Source organism: Littorina saxatilis, linkage group LG5 (assembly GCF_037325665.1).
Source record: "Littorina saxatilis isolate snail1 linkage group LG5, US_GU_Lsax_2.0, whole genome shotgun sequence".
In the NCBI taxonomy this organism is placed as follows: Eukaryota; Metazoa; Mollusca; class Gastropoda; order Littorinimorpha; family Littorinidae; genus Littorina; species Littorina saxatilis.
In genome coordinates this window covers 43065361-43084111 of record NC_090249.1, presented here as the reverse complement: position 1 = coordinate 43084111, position 18751 = coordinate 43065361, and the positions used below count along the sequence as shown (strand labels likewise).

At 39.9% G+C, this 18751-nt stretch overlaps 1 long non-coding RNA gene across 2 annotated transcripts; it reads right to left on the bottom strand.

Annotated features, from left to right (window-relative positions):
- Positions 1–1620: 1620 nt before the first annotated feature.
- On the bottom strand, positions 1621–18680 carry LOC138967198 (uncharacterized). 2 transcript variants are annotated; one of them, XR_011455868.1, is made up of 4 exons: positions 18458–18680; positions 14547–14613; positions 13300–13467; positions 1621–7761 (listed from the first exon to the last, which is right to left on the bottom strand). It is a non-coding gene; the product is annotated as an uncharacterized lncRNA (long non-coding RNA). The 2 variants fall into 2 exon arrangements; XR_011455869.1 differs by having other exon boundaries at positions 18462–18680.
- Positions 18681–18751: the final 71 nt, after the last annotated feature.

The window sequence follows — 18751 nt, the reverse complement described above, 5'->3', positions numbered from 1 at the left end:
AAATCTTCAAGCCACAAACAATTTTCCTCCTGTTGATACACTTGTTTAGATTTTTTCATTTTAAATTCCGATCTGGATTGCTTGCTTTCGAAGATGACAACTGTTGGACGTCAGCCAGGCTTCTGACAAAATTAACTCTAGACTCACGTACTGCTTACCTGACAATTTCAAGGGGCACAATGATTTGAGGTAGAAAAGATCGAATGTCAAGTTCATATATGTCAAGCGGATTTGGAATAAATTCGACCCAAAAAATTCGATTTATTCGAACACGCTGAGCTAGATTACGTCCCTTGAATGAAAAAAAAGAAGATTTTGCGACGAAGCGCTTACCTAAGTCAAAATACATTTGTTCACCACAAATTAGATAAATGAGTGGAATACATGGTCCAAAGTTCGATTGGCAGTACTTTGGCGGGTAAGGGGATAGTCAGTATGGAGTTTATGCGACAATGTTCAACTAAAATGTATAAATTTGTTTTTGTAGCGCCACTCCAACAAAGAAGCAAAATAGTGTTTGCAAATCTCTGTGTGTGTGTGTGTGTGTGTGTGTGTGTGTGTGTATGCACGCACGCACGCGTGTTTGTGAGTGTCTTAGGGTTGTTGTGGTTAGCTTAGCTTCTTTGGTTGATCGATCGGTACTTTGTGCTCCGATTTATTCTTCAGGAAAATGAGTTTTCAACTGTCCAGCACACCAGTGATATCTGGAAGGATGCGAGCGACATTGTTAAAAAAAAGGTCAGTCGTAACTCATACAGTTGGGCCCTTCTGAGTTGTTTCACCAATCCATGTGAAGTAATCTTTATTTTCCAAATCAAAGAACATGTACATGAATTTACAACGATAAGTCCATTATTGTACGCCAGCTAATCATAAATGGGTATTTGAAATACGACTCACATATTTGTTAGATTCAGCTGTATATTTTCAAAACTCTATGAACAACAATAAAAGACAGATGAAGTCTGGCAGGAATGTCAAAAGTTGAAAACTAATGTTCAACAGTGCCTCAACTGTAACCATGCGTGCGCCTGTGCACGGACCAGACATAATCATGTTCTGTACTAGTGCCAGTCATGCAACACTGCAGCAAGACTGGTTCTGTGCAGAATTAAAGTCGTAATCCCACCCCTCCTGTTTAATACTTGCTTCTTGGTATTTTACTTTTTATTGTACACTTATTATTTTGGGTGGTTGTAAGCTTTGAACGTTTACCTTTTATGATGGATTGAATTTGATGAATAAACATTTGGTGCTGGTAGGTCTGTTTGGTTGTTAATCGCGTGCTTGTGTTGGAAATGTTGTGACCAATGCAGCGCTACGAGACCACAGTCTGGTGGGGAACAGGGCTAGAGAACATTTTTAGTATCACTTTTACAAGGCTGCTAACAGAATAATACTAAGTGTCTCTTGCATGACACCCAAAAAACAAAACAAAAAAGCATACCAACTAACATGTATAGCAGACTGGCACAAATCATCAGATGACCTTTTTGGGGGCGTTGGTTCAGGTAATAAAAGAATTATTTATTTAAGTAAGTGAATTAAATGTATTTAACGCATTGCCATAGAAACTGATTGTACAAACACAATGCAGACACACACAGAGACAACCAGGCAAACAAATATTAGGTTTATTCCATGACATTTTTGTTAAAGACTACACATACAAATTATACATTTGCCCACCATCTCACTAAACAGATACATGTAAAAATAGGTACACATTAAAAAAATAATACTAAGTCGTGTGAATCATGATAGTTCAATGATAATAAATGTGAATATTTGCCCAGATTTGCTCAAGAGGTGTGCAACCTGACCATGGAGAGTGCAGCCATGGAGAACTGATGGCAGAACAGCTGAAACCTTCGCTGAAGTATACCAATCCTGCCCTACATGTTCCTTATGCTGCCTTGCTGAACACATTGATTTTTGGGTAAACACACACAAAAATTGAGAGTCCATGAGTGATAATCTGCAGTCTGAAATGATTCGCTAAATTTTTATCAGACGCGTATCATTGTGATGGTTTAATATATATAATATATATAAGATATATTTCAGCGAACAAAACATAAACTGAAACAGTAAGTTCAGACTTGATCCAAACACACATTTTCCTCAACAATAGTCCAATGCAAATATGTTGTGGATGTGTCCTTAAATCATTTATAGAATCAAAGAGACACAGGAATTGCTTGCTCGAATGGTTGAAACTGTAAATTTAGACAAATAAAGAGATCAAAAATACTGTGTGGAAATGTTTAGGTAATTCTGTTATGGTCATATATGTAACACTAATCAGTTGATCAATTTGCAGACGATTTGTCTTCAGTCAATGGTAAGTAGCAAAGGGCTTTATGTTGCCTGAATGGCGGGGTAAAAATAGTCATACAGGTAAAAACCCACTCGTGCTAAAAACATGAGAGAACGTGGGAGTCTAAGCCCAAGAACGAAGAAGAAGAAGAAGAAGAAAAAGAGTGTCTGGGGGTTGATTATAAGTTGGGGTTGATTCTTGCAGCAGGTTCTTTAGCTGCAATATCCCCCATATAATCAAGAGGGTATAAATAAGATATTCTATGGATATGGAAATGGATATGTAAAACCTATGGAAACCATTGGTACAAAACGAACACAGTTAAAAATTATATGAGACTGTATAATTATGTCTACTGGCAGGAACAGCAGCTTGTCCCTGTGAATTTTAATTTTTCTCTACTGAGACTGTTCCCAAGATATATTCTTGCCTTATTGGCTTTGAGAGCTAGCAGGTTGTAGATAGCACCCTCAAATTAATTCTCCGAGTGATTGTTTGAAGTTGCGCCCCCGGCCCCTTGAAAGTGGAACAAATCAAAAAGCTGTATTTATACACAGCTTGGTGGCCCTGAGATTAGACAAATTAGGAAATCACATTCTCAAATTTTGATTGCCCACATTTTTTGTGAGTAAGAGGAAAGGGTAAAGGGTCAACCACTAAATCAATGACAATGTCTGTATAACCCTCAGTACTATAAAGGTAAAAGGTCAACCACCAAATATATGTCTTTAGCCCTCAGAACAAATGAAGCCCAGGCATAGTATTGATCTATGACTTCAAAACACAAACCATCTGCAGTGTGATCAAATAACCATTTCATCTTCTTCTTCGTTCATGGACAGAAACTCCCATGTTCACTCATGCTTTTGCACAAGTGGGTTTTTACATGTACGACCGTTTTGACCCCACCATTCAGGCAGCCATTTGCCGCTTTTGGGGGAGGCATGCTGGTTATTTTCATGTTTCTATAACCCACCAAACTCTAATATGGATTACAGGATTTTTTCCATGCGCACTTGTTCTTGTGCTTGTTGTTTTGGATGGACACACACAGGGGAATAAGGCACAAGCAGGTCTGCACATAAGTTGACCTGGGAGATAAAAACAAAAATCTCCAGCCTCCACCCACCAGGAGCGGGAGCTTGGATTCGTAACTGTGACCTTCCGTATAGGACTAGGAGGCCGATGGCTTATCCACTAGGCCACTGCGCTCGTCAATTAACCATTTAATATAAATCATTTAAATCAATGTAAATACAACACTGAGACTTTGACAGACACCTACTTCTGACCAAATGTACACAGTTTTGACCAATCCAATAATGGATCAAGCATGCTCTTCCTGTGCGTAACTTGGTTTAAAAAGAACATGTATCCACAAACATTTATGTTTCACTATTTCTGAGAATGTTCGTGTTTGAATGGAGTGTCCAATTACTGTTGGAATGTTTCTAAGGTTCATATTTGTATTCTCTCCCTGCATTCTGCTGCCCTATTCGCTTTGGACAAGTTATCCCCTGTGTTTCATTGCTCCTTCAGTTTATTATCTCCTAATTTGTACCTTCAAACTTCACAAGATCAATAAAGCTGTACTCTCTCTGTAAGACTATCCTGTGACAGATTCTTTTATATAAAAAAAACAAGTCGCGTAAGGCGAAAATACAACACTTAGTCAAGTAGCTGTCGAACTCACAGAATGAAACTGAACGCAATGCAATGTTTCAGCAAGACCGTAGCATCGTCAGTCCACCGCTCATGGCGAAGGCAGTGAAATTGACAAGAAGAGCGGGGTAGTAGTTGCGCTGAGAAGGATAGCACGCTTTTCTGTACCTCTCTTCGTTTTAACTTTCTGAGCGTGTTTTGAATCCAAACATATCATATCTATATGTTTTTGGAATCAGGAACCGACAAGGAATAAGATGAAAGTGTTTTTAAATTGATTTCAAAAAACAATTTTTGATAATAATTTTTATATATTTAATTTTCAGAGCTTGTTTTTAATCCAAATATAACATATGTATATGTTTTTGGAATCAGCAAATGATGGAGAATAAGATGAACGTAAATTTGGATAGTTTTATAAAAAAAATTTTTTTTTTTTACAATTTTCAGATTTTTAATGACCAAAGTCATTTATTAAATTTTAAGCCACCAAGCTGAAATGCAATACCGAAGTCCGGGCTTCGTCGAAGATTACTTGACCAAAATTTCAACCAATTTGGTTAAAAAATGAGGGCGTGACAGTGCCGCCTCAACTTTCACGAAAAGCCGGATATGACGTCATCAAAGACATTTATCAAAAAAATGAAAAAAACGTCTGGGGATATCATACCCAGGAACTCTCATGTCAAATTTCATAAAGATCGGTCCAGTAGTTTGGTCTGAATCGCTCTACACGCACGCACACACACATACACCACGACCCTCATCTCGATTCACCCCTCAATGTTAAAACATTTAGTCATAACTTGACTAAATGTAAAAAGGATCTAGGACCACTATCACTACAAGGCATTTTCAGTGTCTTAACCAGCCACGCCTAAGTGAGCAAATTCTTTCCAATAAGGGGAGACAACACCCACACGCATCTTTTTGATCACTGCAATACATTATCTAATAGATTTACATATACACTCTTCAAAAAAAGTTAAGGATCACTTTTTGACAAGCACACCACACAAAACAGACAAGACCGAATTCTTTCTTTTTTTAAAAATTATATAATTGAACAATCAAGGAGTAATGACAAACAAAGCAAAGATCGAACGCGGCCGCCACCATTTAGCTAGAGTGGTACAACAATGTGAATCAGTGTGCCCTCCGTTGTGTGTCAGGCATTCAACACATCGTTGGCGCATGGAGTGGATCAGGTTGCATATGAATGCTCTGGGAACTCCATTCCACTCCTGCTGGAGCCATTGCAGCAGTTGACCCAGATTGGCAGGAGGAGGGTGATGTTGCTGTACCCGACGACAAAGTTCGTTCCACATGTGCTCTATGGGGTTCAGGTCCGGGCTGTTGGCTGGCCACAGCATCCTGTTGACCCTGGCCTGCTAGATGAAGGTGTTTACTGCTGCAGAGCGATGGGGAGGTGCGTTGTCATCCTGAAGAATCGCAAGAGGGCCGATCGCTTCGAGGACTGGAACGACTAGGGGTTGCAGGATCTCATTCTGGTAGCGGACACCGGTCAAGTTGCCCACTACATGGTACAGAGGTGTCCTTAGACGTGTGCTGATCCCTCCCCAGACCATCACAGAGCCTCCGCCAAAACGCTGTCGTTCCAGAACAGCGCCTTCTGAAAAGCGCTCTCCGCGACGCCTCCACACTCGGATGCGACCATCAGCAGGTTTCAAGCAAAAGCGGGACTCATCTGTACACAACACCTGAGCCCACTGCTGACGTTGCCACCTCACATGTTGAGTGCACAAGGCTCAGCGAGCTGGTCTGTGATTAGCAGTCAGGGTTGTTCCTCGGACTGGACTCCTTGCACCCAAGCCAAAGTTGTGTAAGCGGTTTCGGATCGTCTGACCACTAACAACAGTTTTTTTTTTCTTTGTTTTTTTTTCGTTTATGGGCTGAAACTCCCACGGCTTTTACGTGCATGACCGTTTTTACCCCGCCATTTAGGCAGCCATACGCCGCTTTCAGAGGAAGCATGCTTGGTATTTTTGTGTTTCTATAACCAACCGAACTCTGACATGGATTACAGGATCTTTTTCGTGCGCACTTGGTCTTGTGCTTGCGTGTACACACGGGGGTGTTCGGACACCGAGGAGAGTCTGCATACAAAGTTGACTCTGAGAAATGAATCTCTCGCCGAACGTGGGGACGAACACATGCTGACAGCGGCCAACTGGATACAAATACAGCGCGCTACCGACAGAGCTACATCCCCGCCCCACTAACAACAGTGTTGGTGGTAGCTTGTAGGCGTTGCCTAATGTTGTTTGCCGTAGCCATTCTTTGTTGCATGGCCTGCCTCTGAATGAAGCGATCCTCTCTTTGTGTGGTGTCTCGATCTGGGCCGACCAGAACGTTGTCGCTCCTGCACTCTTCCAGTTGCGTGGAATCTCTGTTTTAGTCTGATGATGACAGAGGGAGCCACTGCAAGCCTCTGAGCCACTTGCCTGGCAGCAACACCGTCTTGTAGCCATCCTATTGCCCTTCCTCTATCCAAATCGCTCAGTTTTCTTAGTGGGGGCATGTTGCTACTGTGCATAATTGTGTCAGCGTGTCAACCTTTAAACACAAGCTGGTGAGCGATGTTCATAGCCAGGACCCTGTTGTAGCACGTGCATCACAACCTTTTGCCCTGGCATGCGTTCCTCAAATTTCATGGAGCTATACAAAACACCCTTTTTCTTCCAAAATGCAGCTTTTGAGAAGTCCCACAAAGGGAAATAACTCTGCCTGCCAAACAAAATTGTAAGTCAAGACTCATTGTTCATTTGTTAATTCAAACACATTAATCTTTTAATTATTATGTCGATGTTTAATTTTTTGACAATGTTTTATAATTAGATCAGTTTTTTCAACCGATCCTTAACTTTTTTTGAAGAGTGTACATGCATTGAGGAAAGTGACAGATTATTCTCTTATTAAAATTCCGTTGTAACTTGTATGCACTACAAAAATGACCTTTGTAATTCCTAGCTGTTATTTCACAAACACATTTCATGGTATTCTGCACAGTGCTTGTGTATCCGCCCTCATGATAATAATGCTTAGGATTGGTGTCATATGATTGCTCTAATTCCAAAAAGTAAATGAGAAGATATTTAACTAAATTTGTCCACAACTCTTCGCAGTAACACGTAAATGAGAAGATATTTAACTAAATTTGTCCACAACTCTTCGCAGTAACACGTAAATGAGAAGATATTTAACTAAATTTGTCCACAACTCTTCGCAGTAACACGAACGAAGAGACAGCTGCAGAAGAAATTGTTACATTTACTTGTGAGCAGCGCAGCACATGCATGGACAGAGGAATAAAGGGTTGCTCCAGGAAACCATGATAAATATAAATCCAACAACTTTTTGATTATTTTACAACTGGTTCAATGATGAAGTGGTTAGATCCTGTTGCGACATTCTCAGTTACTTAACCTCCTCCCCCCCCCCCCCCCCCCGATAGTCATAGAGAGATCTCAGCTTAAATCCAAAATTCCAACAAGTAATAATTGTAATAATTATATCCAGCGGGGAAGTGAGTTTACCCAACCGAAGGGTTGGGAATATATCTGGTTGTGTACATTCTCAACTACGCTATAGGCGAGCAGCCATACATCCACAAAATAAAGTGTCTTTCCCTTTCAGCAGCTCATGTACGTGTGCAATGTGCTGGTGTACTCTCACTCCTCTTCTTCTTTCAGGGCACATCTTTTCTGGTTGTTTGAAACTGAGAGGAGGCTGTCATTCAATACCAGCGCCTTGGATTCCTGAAGAACAAAAAGATCACAAAAATCACAAATTTGTTTCAGTAAAATCAGTGAAATCTTATTTTGCAACCAAGGGCAAAGAGTGCTGTCTGCCATTGTCAAAGGAAGACATTACACAAATCGAACATGGTTTTCAGATATAGCACTTGATAACCTACACATTGATACAGTATTTAAATTTCCTGTGAATTTTTTAAATGATCATATGAAACTTGTTTGTAATCATAGGCAATTGTTTCAATACTTTTTTGATAAATTTAAAGGTTTAAAAGTTAATTCTTATCAGGCGTTTTCGTCTTTACTTATTGTTTTTGTATCTGGCTGAAGTTGGCTTATGCAATGTTTTGTTCAGTTCTAACACTTCTCTGGATGGGATGTATGCTATTTTTTGTTCTGCCCCGGAGATCTTTAACTGCTTTCTCATTTGTTTAGTTATGGTAATCATCTGCACTTCTTTCCACAGTGACATTATTTTTGTTTTATTTGGATGGAGAGAAAAAAATGTACTGACAAAATTGTCGTCTTTTTTATTTTATCTCTTTTTACATTCGATGCTATGTTAAAAGTGCATTTGATTTCTTTCTGTCTGTGCTTTTTGTCTTGAAATTGCTAATAACTTCTGCATCTTTTGACCAAATTACTTCATACTAACCTTCACCCTGCTTCGTGGGTCGTGGACGACCCAGAGCCTCACAAAATCGTATTTATATCTCTGAAACTATTTGGAGTTTTTAAAGGCTGACATAGTCCTATTTGATTAGTTTAAAGGCATATGTACGCGCTCCCGTGTTTACAAAGTGTAGTTTGCCCATAATCGATGTCAAACGCACCATAAGACCATATAATGACGATATGTCACCATGCGCGGACCATAATACATGCATTACAGCTTGTTCTAGCCTCTGAAAAAGTGAGGATGTCAACAAAGCCGCGGTGTTAGCTCCCTTGCATCAACGTTACATGTGTTGCCAAATCTATAAATAGGACGATCCAGATCAAAATGAAAATTAACATAATTATCTCAACATTGAAGGGGTCCTAGACCACAATATTTTGCAGGGAACTTAATTTAGCATGTCTCCAGCTGTTGGTAAAGCAATTAGCGTGTATAGTCATCGAGTACATATGCCTTTAATTACATCCAGGGCTTTTCCCATTGTTGCGGGGTTGTATAAATTAAGCTTCCTGCAAAGTTTTAAGTTTGAAGTCCTCACCAATGACGAGAAATAACTATTTATTGCATTGTTTAGCAACAGTTCTCCAAGACTTGGGCTACTTTTAGACCGTTGACCTCACTTCGTGACGTTTCGTAAACCAAAGATGGCATTTGAGACTGTTCTGTTTACATTTGACACTATCAACACCACTTTGCAATACTGAAATAATTTTTTCTGTGTTTGAAAGCTACAGCCAATCGTTATTATATCCCCTTAGATACAGTTTTATAACATTATTGGCACATGTAAACAATATGAATTAATTAATGAACGCTACGAGTATGGCAGCCTTTAATTGAGATTTCATGTAATCTCCAATCACCATGCGACCTTCCCATTGCCCAACTTTTGAAAGACTATCTTTCTAATCTAAACAAACAAATAAACGATGACGCAATTTGAACTACACAGTCCGGATGATGTTGGTCGTGGACGACCCATATGGTAAGGAATTTTAATAATAATAATAATAATACGAGAATTTATAACGCGCACATATCTCACCACAAGGCGACTCAAGGCGCACTCATACACATTCTTTCGCATTAACAACTCATGCACACTCATATAATAATAATAATAATACGAATATTTGTAACGCGCACATGTCTCACCAACAGGCGACCGAAGGCGCACATACACTCATTCACACACACGGAGACTTAAAGTCATTAACACACACACACCATCAACCATTAAATATGTACAGTTATTCAGGGTGGGATGGGGGTGGGCAGTGTAGAATGCATGGATTATTTGGAAAAAAGGAATGTCTTGAGTGCAGATTTGAATGATTCGAGGGACTGTTGTTGACGGAGGGGGAGAGGTAGTGTGTTCCATTGGCTAGGTGCTTGGAAAGAAAATGAGCATTGACCTGCTGTTTTGAGTTTGGTGTGGGGGATGTTGAGCTTAAGGGAGTCGGCAGATGATCTGAGTGCTCGTGAAGGGACATATAGAGAGAGAGAGTCGGAGAGATAGGCAGGGGCGAGACCATGGAGGCATTTGTAGGTGAGAGTGTTGATTTTGTATGTGATACGGGCAGGAACGGGCAACCAGTGGAGCTGATTTAGGAGGGGGGTGATATGGTCTCTCTTTTTTTTTCGTAAGACAAGACGGGCAGAGCTATTTTGAATGCGTTGGAGACGAGAGATAGAAGAAGAGGGAAGACCAGTCAAGAGAGAGTTACAATAGTCAAGACGTGAGAGAATGGTGGAAGTGACCAGTTTGGCGGTAGCATCTGTGGTGAGGTACTTGCGGATAGTGGTGATGCGGCAGAGTTGGAAGTAGCAGGTGCGAGAGACAGAAGAGATGTGTTGTTTCATGGAAAGGGTGTTGTCTAGAGTGACTCCGATATTTTTGACAGCAAAAGACAGCGGGACAGAAGAGTCAGAGAGTTGAAGAGAGTACGTGGCTTTGGAGAGTTTGGATGTAGTGCCTATTAGAATGGCTTCAGTTTTGTTGCTATTGAGCTGAAGTTTGTTTTCTGTCATCCAATTCTGCACGTCAGTGATATAGTGTCAGAGATAGAGGAAAGAAGATATTCAGACTGGTCAGGGGAAGAGCTGTTGTAAAGTTGAGAGTCGTCGGCAAAAGAGTGGTGGAGAATGTTGTGTCGGTCAAAGATGTGGTCAAGAGCTTGAGTGTAGAGAGTAAATAGTACAGGCCCAAGGACTGAGCCCTGAGGGACTCCGCACTCAAGCCTGATGGGGTCAGATTTCAGTTTGTCAATCGAAACAGTCTGGTAGCGGTCGGTGAGATAAGAAGAGAACCAAGAAAGAGCTGTGCTATGGATACCAAAGGTGTGCTGAAGGCGTTGAAGGAGGATGTTGTGGTCGACTGTGTCAAAGGCCGCTGATAGATCAAGTAGGGCGACGGCAGAGATTTCAGCTTGGTCAGTGGCAAGGAGGAGATCATTAGTGATTTTTATGAAGGGCAGTTTCGGTGGAGTTGTGAGGACGATAGGCAGATTGAAGCGGAGAGAGAAGATTGTTGCAAAGAAGGTGAGAGGTCGAGTTGTTTCAGGAGTTTGGAGATGAAGGAAAGGTTTGAGACAGGGCGGTAGTTGCTGAGAGTGTTTGGGTCAAGCGATGGTTTCTTCAGTAGAGTAGAGGTTTGACAATAGCAGTCTTAAAGGAGTTGGGGACAGTGCCTGTTTGCAGAGAAGTGTTGATGATTTTGAGAATAGAAGGGAGGGGGTCAGGAAGACAGTCAGAGTAGAGTTGTGTGAAAAGAGGGTCAAGGTCACAGGTTTTCAAGGTCATTTTTTTGAGGACTTTCTCCAGGTCAGTGAGAGTGGGGGCTGAAAGTGTGTGAAGGGAGTGCCTGTAAATGCAGGAGGAGTTTCAGAGTTTTACGTTGTTTATCCTTATTCAGATGGCGTGGGTCGTGTATGACACATACTTTTTACGTTGAATCATTAGGAAATTATGGGTCGTACACGACCCACATAATCCGGACTGTGTAGTCCAAAGCATGATCTGGTGAAGGTTAACGTACATTAACTTCAGCTATGCAGTCCGCTGATTGACACTTTTATAGGTATACAACCCACACACCCCCTTTCCCAGATCATTGGTGACCTAAAAACAGCAGTTATAGCTGGGTTCAGGACAAACCCTAGACATGAAAGTGCTTTTCATTCACAATTTAGGATGGATAATTTAAATCGGAACACATTTGTTTTACCTTCGGACAGGAAACTTTGTGGAGTGGTCATGAACAAATTTAAATTCATGCACAACTACCAAAAATGCAACCCTAAAATTAAAGAATGCTAATAACTCTACATCTGTTGACCGAATTACTTTATATTTGGAAGACATAAATATCAGCCTATGCATGACCCTTCCACAAAGTGACAATTATATAGATCAAATGGTCTGACGTTTGTGCAATTTCAAAAAAGGTTACCGAATTCGGCGATCGACTCAACAGAACAAGGTTTGACATTGAGCGGCAGCAATACTTACCTAATCTGAACCCTCCAGACCTTAACCTTTCGGATTATCTGAATTTCCGAGTATACACAAACACCCCTTAGATCATCAGTGACCTGAAGAAAGCAGTTACAACTAGACTCAAGGCATTCCCCAAGCAAGAAAACTGTCGTCTGATTGACAATTTCGGAGGTGTAATTTGGAACTCATTTTGGAGAAAAGGTACATGTCGTACCATTTTACCTACAGACTCAAAGATGTGTAGAATGGTCATTTACAAACTAAAGTGCATGCACAACAACTATAAAAAATATTTGCCAAACTAAAATGACTGGAAAATGTAACCCCTTTGGTTGTGAAGTGACACTTCATCCATGGGAAATGCCCTGATCCTGCCTGTAATTGCTGCAACTAAGTCACTGATTGTCTAATGTTGATTAAGGTATACTATGTTATACGAATTACCCCAAAGGTAACAATTTGGAGGGCAAAAATTGGGCAAGTTCGGCTACCGCTCAATGCCAAACCTCGTACAAATGAGTCAATCCCCGAATTTGGCAACTTGTTTTTTAAATTGCACAAGAGTCAAACCATTTGATTTATAGAATTTTCACTTTGTGGAACTGTCATGCATACGCTGAAATGTATGTCCCTCAAATATGAAGTGATTCGGTCAACAGATGTAGAAGTTATTAACATTTTTGAGGGTTGCATTTTTTGGGGGTCACCCTGTATAAAGATTTTTGCTGAACTTTAATGACCCCCTTCATTGTAAGGTTACACTTGCGCAATGGCGCGCAAAATTCATCAATGACATGAACTCATTCCTCTAAGGCAAATGCCCTGATCCTGCTTAATTGTAACGGCTGCATTCAAGTCATTGATTGTCTAGAGTTGGTTAGAGGTTACTAGGTACTAACAATCTGGAGGGCTTAAAACCGGTTAGTATAGCTCAGGCTCAGTTTTCAACCTGGTAATGTTGAGCCAATCCCCAAAATAAGATTTGTTTTCCGAAATCTCACAAAAGTCAGATTCTTTTAGGCTACCATTCTTTTACCTACAAACTGGCAACTTTGTTGAGAGGTCATACATAAGCTGAAGTGAATATACACCAAATATGAACTAATATGTGATCGACAGATGTGGAATTTATTACAATGAGAATTGTTTTTATGGGTTACATTTTTGGGGTTACCCTGTACAAACTTCAGTTTTCTTTTTGAATGTTACGTGAGAGAAAATGTTCTTTCATCAAGTACAGATGAAATTCAGAAAGTAAAAATACTTAACAAATTGCTTTAAATCCAAGAGAAGGTGTGTGAAGGATTGGGGGGTTTGAATCAATAATATCAAAATTAATAAAAAGCACTGACTCGACCACGTACCATATATATTCTTACTGGTTGATGAGCCTTGAATGTGTGCAGACATGTGAAAGGTTTGTGAAGAGCAACAACTCAACTGAACCCCTGGCGCATAGGCTCTTCCTTCCTTTTGTTCAGTGAGACTCTTCCATTTGTGTGGATCAGCAGCATTACCGGCATGCCAGGCAGCTAGAAAAGATGGAGAAAAATAAAACATTAACAAGAAACAATGGAGAAAAATAAAACATTAACAAGAAACAATCAGCAGTATTATTTTCAAGGTAACATAAATGTTCTCTGAGCCTGTGCCAAAAATAATTTCTCTTTGTAAAAGCAGCAAGTTACTAATAGCACCATACCTTCATAAAGTAAACCCTTCAGAGTGATAGTACAAATAATTTCATCAGTTTTTATCAATTGGAAAGTCTTGAAAATGTTATAAGAATGCCCAAAAATGGCAAAATCAGACACTTTCACAGAGTATGAGAGTTACTTGCCTTGGGAGTTTGCTTGCACTTGCAAGAGATCTAAAGCGAGTTTCTCTGCACTGATCGTTAGATTTGAATTTAGAAAACAACCAAACTCATCGATTTTATATGGAGATTAATGTGTTCAAGCCTGTAGTTGCTAGTTTAAATGCAGTATGTTTGTATTGTTTCGTCTAGAGATGTACATTTCGTACATTAGAGGGTTCGGAACCTTTCAATCGCTAGCTCATCAACCTGTGAGCTATCGAGGATTCAGGCCCATTGTTGGGTAAGTAATTTTGGTTGTTGGTTAAGTTACCAAAAATGATTCCCCCCTCTGCTTCTTTCTCTCTGTAAATGAGTAGGGCTAGTTATTTTTCGGTAACTTACCCAACAACCAACCCAACAACCAAAATCACTTACTCAACAACGCCCCCCCAAGACATTTATTTATTTATTTATTTATTTATTTACGAGGATTTATATCGCGCACGTATCTCAAGGCGACTCAAGGCGCATGTTACCTATTGACATTTTCAAGACCCTGTTTTCTAAGATATTCTGGTCATAAACTTATGTAAGTTTACCCCCATTGTAAGACCTGATTTTTTCAGGGTTTTGAAAATCTTAAAAGGAGGATTTCACTACCTATGACCGCCACCCCCAATCCCCAATGTTCAACATTAAGCTTTTTGTCCACAGCCGGCCGGCCATTCGTCCGGCCAGACATACCGACTGACAGTGAATCCTAATACTAGTGGATTACTCCTTTTAACTTAAGACATGTTTTATTTTACTCACCTGAGCAATAAGATAATCAATGTGCCCTGAAGGACCTCTATCGCATTGGTACTGTTAGCTCTCTCACCTATGACGTAAGATAAGACAAAGTATGAAACAGCAATATTTTGTCTGATTTATTTTACGTATGGCGAAGGCGAGTCGAATGAGCATTTGCTTTTCTTGTTGAAAAATTCTAAGGACACAGATTTTCCTCTCAAATCAATGCAATAGAGAAAACTAGAAAGACAAAGTGTGTTGAGATCTTCACTTTTATTTTTTAAAAAGGATACATATATCACTATGCAATTCTAACGTTTTCAAAAATTGATATCACTGAGGGTGCCCAGGTTATGCTATCTGCATGTAGTAATTCTTTCTTTCTTTCTTTGGTGTTTAACGTCGTTTTCAACCGTTCAAGGTTATATCGCGACGGGGAAAGGGGGGAGATGGGATAGAGCCACTTGTTAATTGTTTCTTGTTCACAAAAGCACTAATCAAAAAAATTGCTCCAGGGGCTTGCAACGTAGTACAATATATGACCTTACTGGGAGAATGCAAGTTTCCAGTACAAAGGACTTAACATTTCTTACATACTGCATGTAGTAATGACCTAACACCACAGGTGTAGCAGTTCTCTAGTCTGGTTGGCCCAGTTATATTTTGTTTGTTTGTTTGCTTAACGCCCAGCCGACCACGAAGGGCCATATCAGGGTGGTGCTGCTTTGACATATAACGTGCGCCACACACAAGACAGAAGTCGCAGCACAGGCTTCATGTCTCACCCAGTCACATTATTCTGACACCAAACCAACCAGTCCTAGCACTAACCCCATAATGCCAGACGCCAGGCGGAGCAGCCACTAGATTGCCAATTTTAAAGTCTTAGGTATGACCCGGCCGGGGTTCGAACCCACGACCTCCCGATCACGGGGCGGACGCCTTACCACTAGGCCAACCGTGCCGGTCTCCCAGTTATATGACAGTAAGCGTACATGGTAGAGTGATGCCCTGTCAATGTCATGTAGTCTCAAACTTGAACAGAAATCCCAAACATCATTATCATCATTCCCATAACAGTTATAGTCAACAATAATGTCAGCTCTGAATAAGAGTTAAGACAATGAAAAATAAAACGAAAAAAAACAAATGACCTGTATCCATGAACTTATGAAGAGCAGCTAAGATTCTCCCTAGCTGTAAGCTGTAAGCGTTCAAACAAAAGGATGGATTCGTTGTATGTAAAAGCTGGGTGGTCTGAGATCAGATTCTGGCCGTGCACAGGATGCGGATGGTAACATAAATAATTTGTGTAGAGTAAAAACAATCACAACTGGCCATACATTTAAGGCTGGAGTACACTTTGGAAAGTACGTTGGAGTAGCCTCCCTTCCCGGATTTAGAACGTGTTTCGTGTCGTAACAGATTATCCACTTATTAGCCATATCCATATGCAAAATAATGAAACAAACATTAGGAAATGGCAGACGTTTACAAATATCGACATTCTCTTTCGATTTTTCAGTGCAATAAAAACAAGTCGCGTAAGGCGAAAATACAACATTTAGTCAAGTAGCTGTCGAACTCACAGAATGAAACTGAACGCAATGCAACGCAGCAAGACCGTATACTCGTAGCATCGTCAGTCCACCGCGCACGGCAAAGGCAGTGAAATTGACAGGAAGAGCGGGGTAGTACTTGCGCTGAGAAGGATAGCACGCTTTTCTGTACCTCTCTTTGTTTTAACTTTCTGAGCGTGTTTTTAATCCAAACATATCATATCTATATGTTTTTGGAATCAGGAACCGACAAGGAATAAGATGAAAGTGTTTTTGAATTGATTTCAAAAATTTAATTTTGATAATAATTTTTATATATTTAATTTTCAGAGCTTGTTTTTAATCCGAATATAACATATTTATATGTTTTTGGAATCAGCAAATGATGGAGAATAAGATGAACGTAAATTTGGATCGTTTTAGAAAAAAATAAGTTTTTTTTTACAATTTTCAGATTTTTAATGACCAAAGTCATTAATTAATTTTTAAGCCACCAAGCTGAAATGCAATACCGAAGTCCGGACTTCGTCGAAGACTATTTGACCAAAATTTCAACCAATTTGGTTGAAAAATGAGAGTGTGACAGTGCCGCCTCAACTTTCACGAAAAGCCGGATATGACGTCATCAAAGACATTTATCAAAAAAATGAAAAAAACGTATGGGGATATCATACCCAAGAACTCTCATGTCAAATTTCATAAAGATCGGTCCAGTAGTTTGGTCTGAATCGCTCTACACGCACGCACGCACGCACACACGCACGCACACACACACATACACCACGACCCTCGTTTCGATTCCCCCTCGATGTTAAAACATTTAGTCAAAACTTGACTAAATGTAAAAACAATCGTTAGAACTTGCATTTACGACATGTCGTGCGTGAGAACGTGTCAGTAAACAAGCACTTGTTGCCTGGCTGACGAACCCTACGAGTCAATCTAAAACAGCCAAGTAATGGAAAGCAGTCTGCCGATAAACATAACAAACTACAGATGAAAAAGTGTGTTCATCCCTGCTCTGGATAAAAGACATCGGACTGATGACAACGTGGCAGCGTTCATGCGAAAATATTTTTTTCAGATTATCCATTCTACATTTTATTGCACGTACTTGGGGCAGATCTGAATTTCACACTAGAAGATGACAAATCGGTCTTGTGAGTTGAGAACTACATGTTCTTTGCCGACAGAAATCACGATGGGACAAGATGCAGATTGTGTTGAAGAGATGTTTGCAGATCATTGCATCTACATTTTATTGCTCAGATCAATGCACGTAGTTGGGGTAGATCTGAATTTCGCAATGGAAGACACAAATCCGTCTTGTGAGATAAGAACCACATGTTCTTGGGCGGCAGAAATCACTATGGGACAAAATGAGGATTGTGTTGAGGGGGTTAATACTGACTGACTTTAGATGAAGAGTTCCTAGACCTGGTTTTTGTAAAGAGGCATCATGATGATATCCTGGTTTTTACATTTAGTCAAGTTTTGACTAAATGTTTTAACATAGAGGGGGAATCGAAACGAGGGTCGTGGTGTATGTGTGTGTGTGTGTGTTTATGTGTGTGTGTGTATGTGTGTGTGTGCGTGCGTGCGTGTAGAGCGATTCAGACCAAACTACTGGACCGATCTTTATGAAATTTTACATGAGAGTTCCTGGGATTGATATCCCCGAATGTTTGTTCTTTTTTTTTTGGATAAATGTCTTTGATGACGTCATATCCGGCTTTTCGTGAAAGTTGAGGCGGCACTGTCACGCCCTCATTTTTCAACCAAATTGGTTGAAATTTTGGTCAAGTAATCTTCGACGAAGCCCGGACTTCGGTATTGCATTTCAACGTGGTGGCTTAAAAATTAATTAATGACTTTGGTCATTAAAAATCTGAAAATTGTAAAAAAAAAAAAAAGTTTTATAAAACGATCCAAATTTACGTTTACCTTATTCTCCATCATTTGCTGATTCCAGAAACATATAAATATGTTATATTCGGATTAAAAACAAGCTCTGAAAATTAAATATATAAAAATCATTATCAAAATTAAATTAATAGAAAAAAATAAAAACACATAATTTATATACATGTAACCCTCCACCACGGAATGAGTTGCATGTCACCTTTGCATGATTTTCATATTTTTACATTTATCTAAAGAGTTTTTTATTTTATGCTCTATCCAGAGGTGAAAACCGTTTTAGAAAAGAGCGAAAACTGTTTGAGTTATAAGCCTGTGACTAAGGTGACCCTCACACTGTTACCAGACACTCCCCGGACTTATATTTAAGCCTAGCGCAGAACCGCGCGAGGTGACATGTGACTCATTTCGTGGTGGAGGGTCACATATAAGCTACTTCTAAAGAGAACTTACCTACATTTTTAGAGCAAAGGATGATGTTGATTCTTCACTGGCTCAGTATATAAAACCCTGTCTGCAGATCATCTGTCAACTTTGAAACAAATAGCACTGCAGACTGACCGGCACTGCAAAATAAATGTCATTTTCAGCTGCCAAACATATCAAAACAATACAAACATCCCTGTGACAACAAACACAAGTTACACCGCTTTACAATTTATTTCAGTGCCTTGTCACTGTAATAGAATTCAAAAGAAAAACACGTTGTGGATGGCACTTAAACATTTTATTGAAAAATTGCATCTA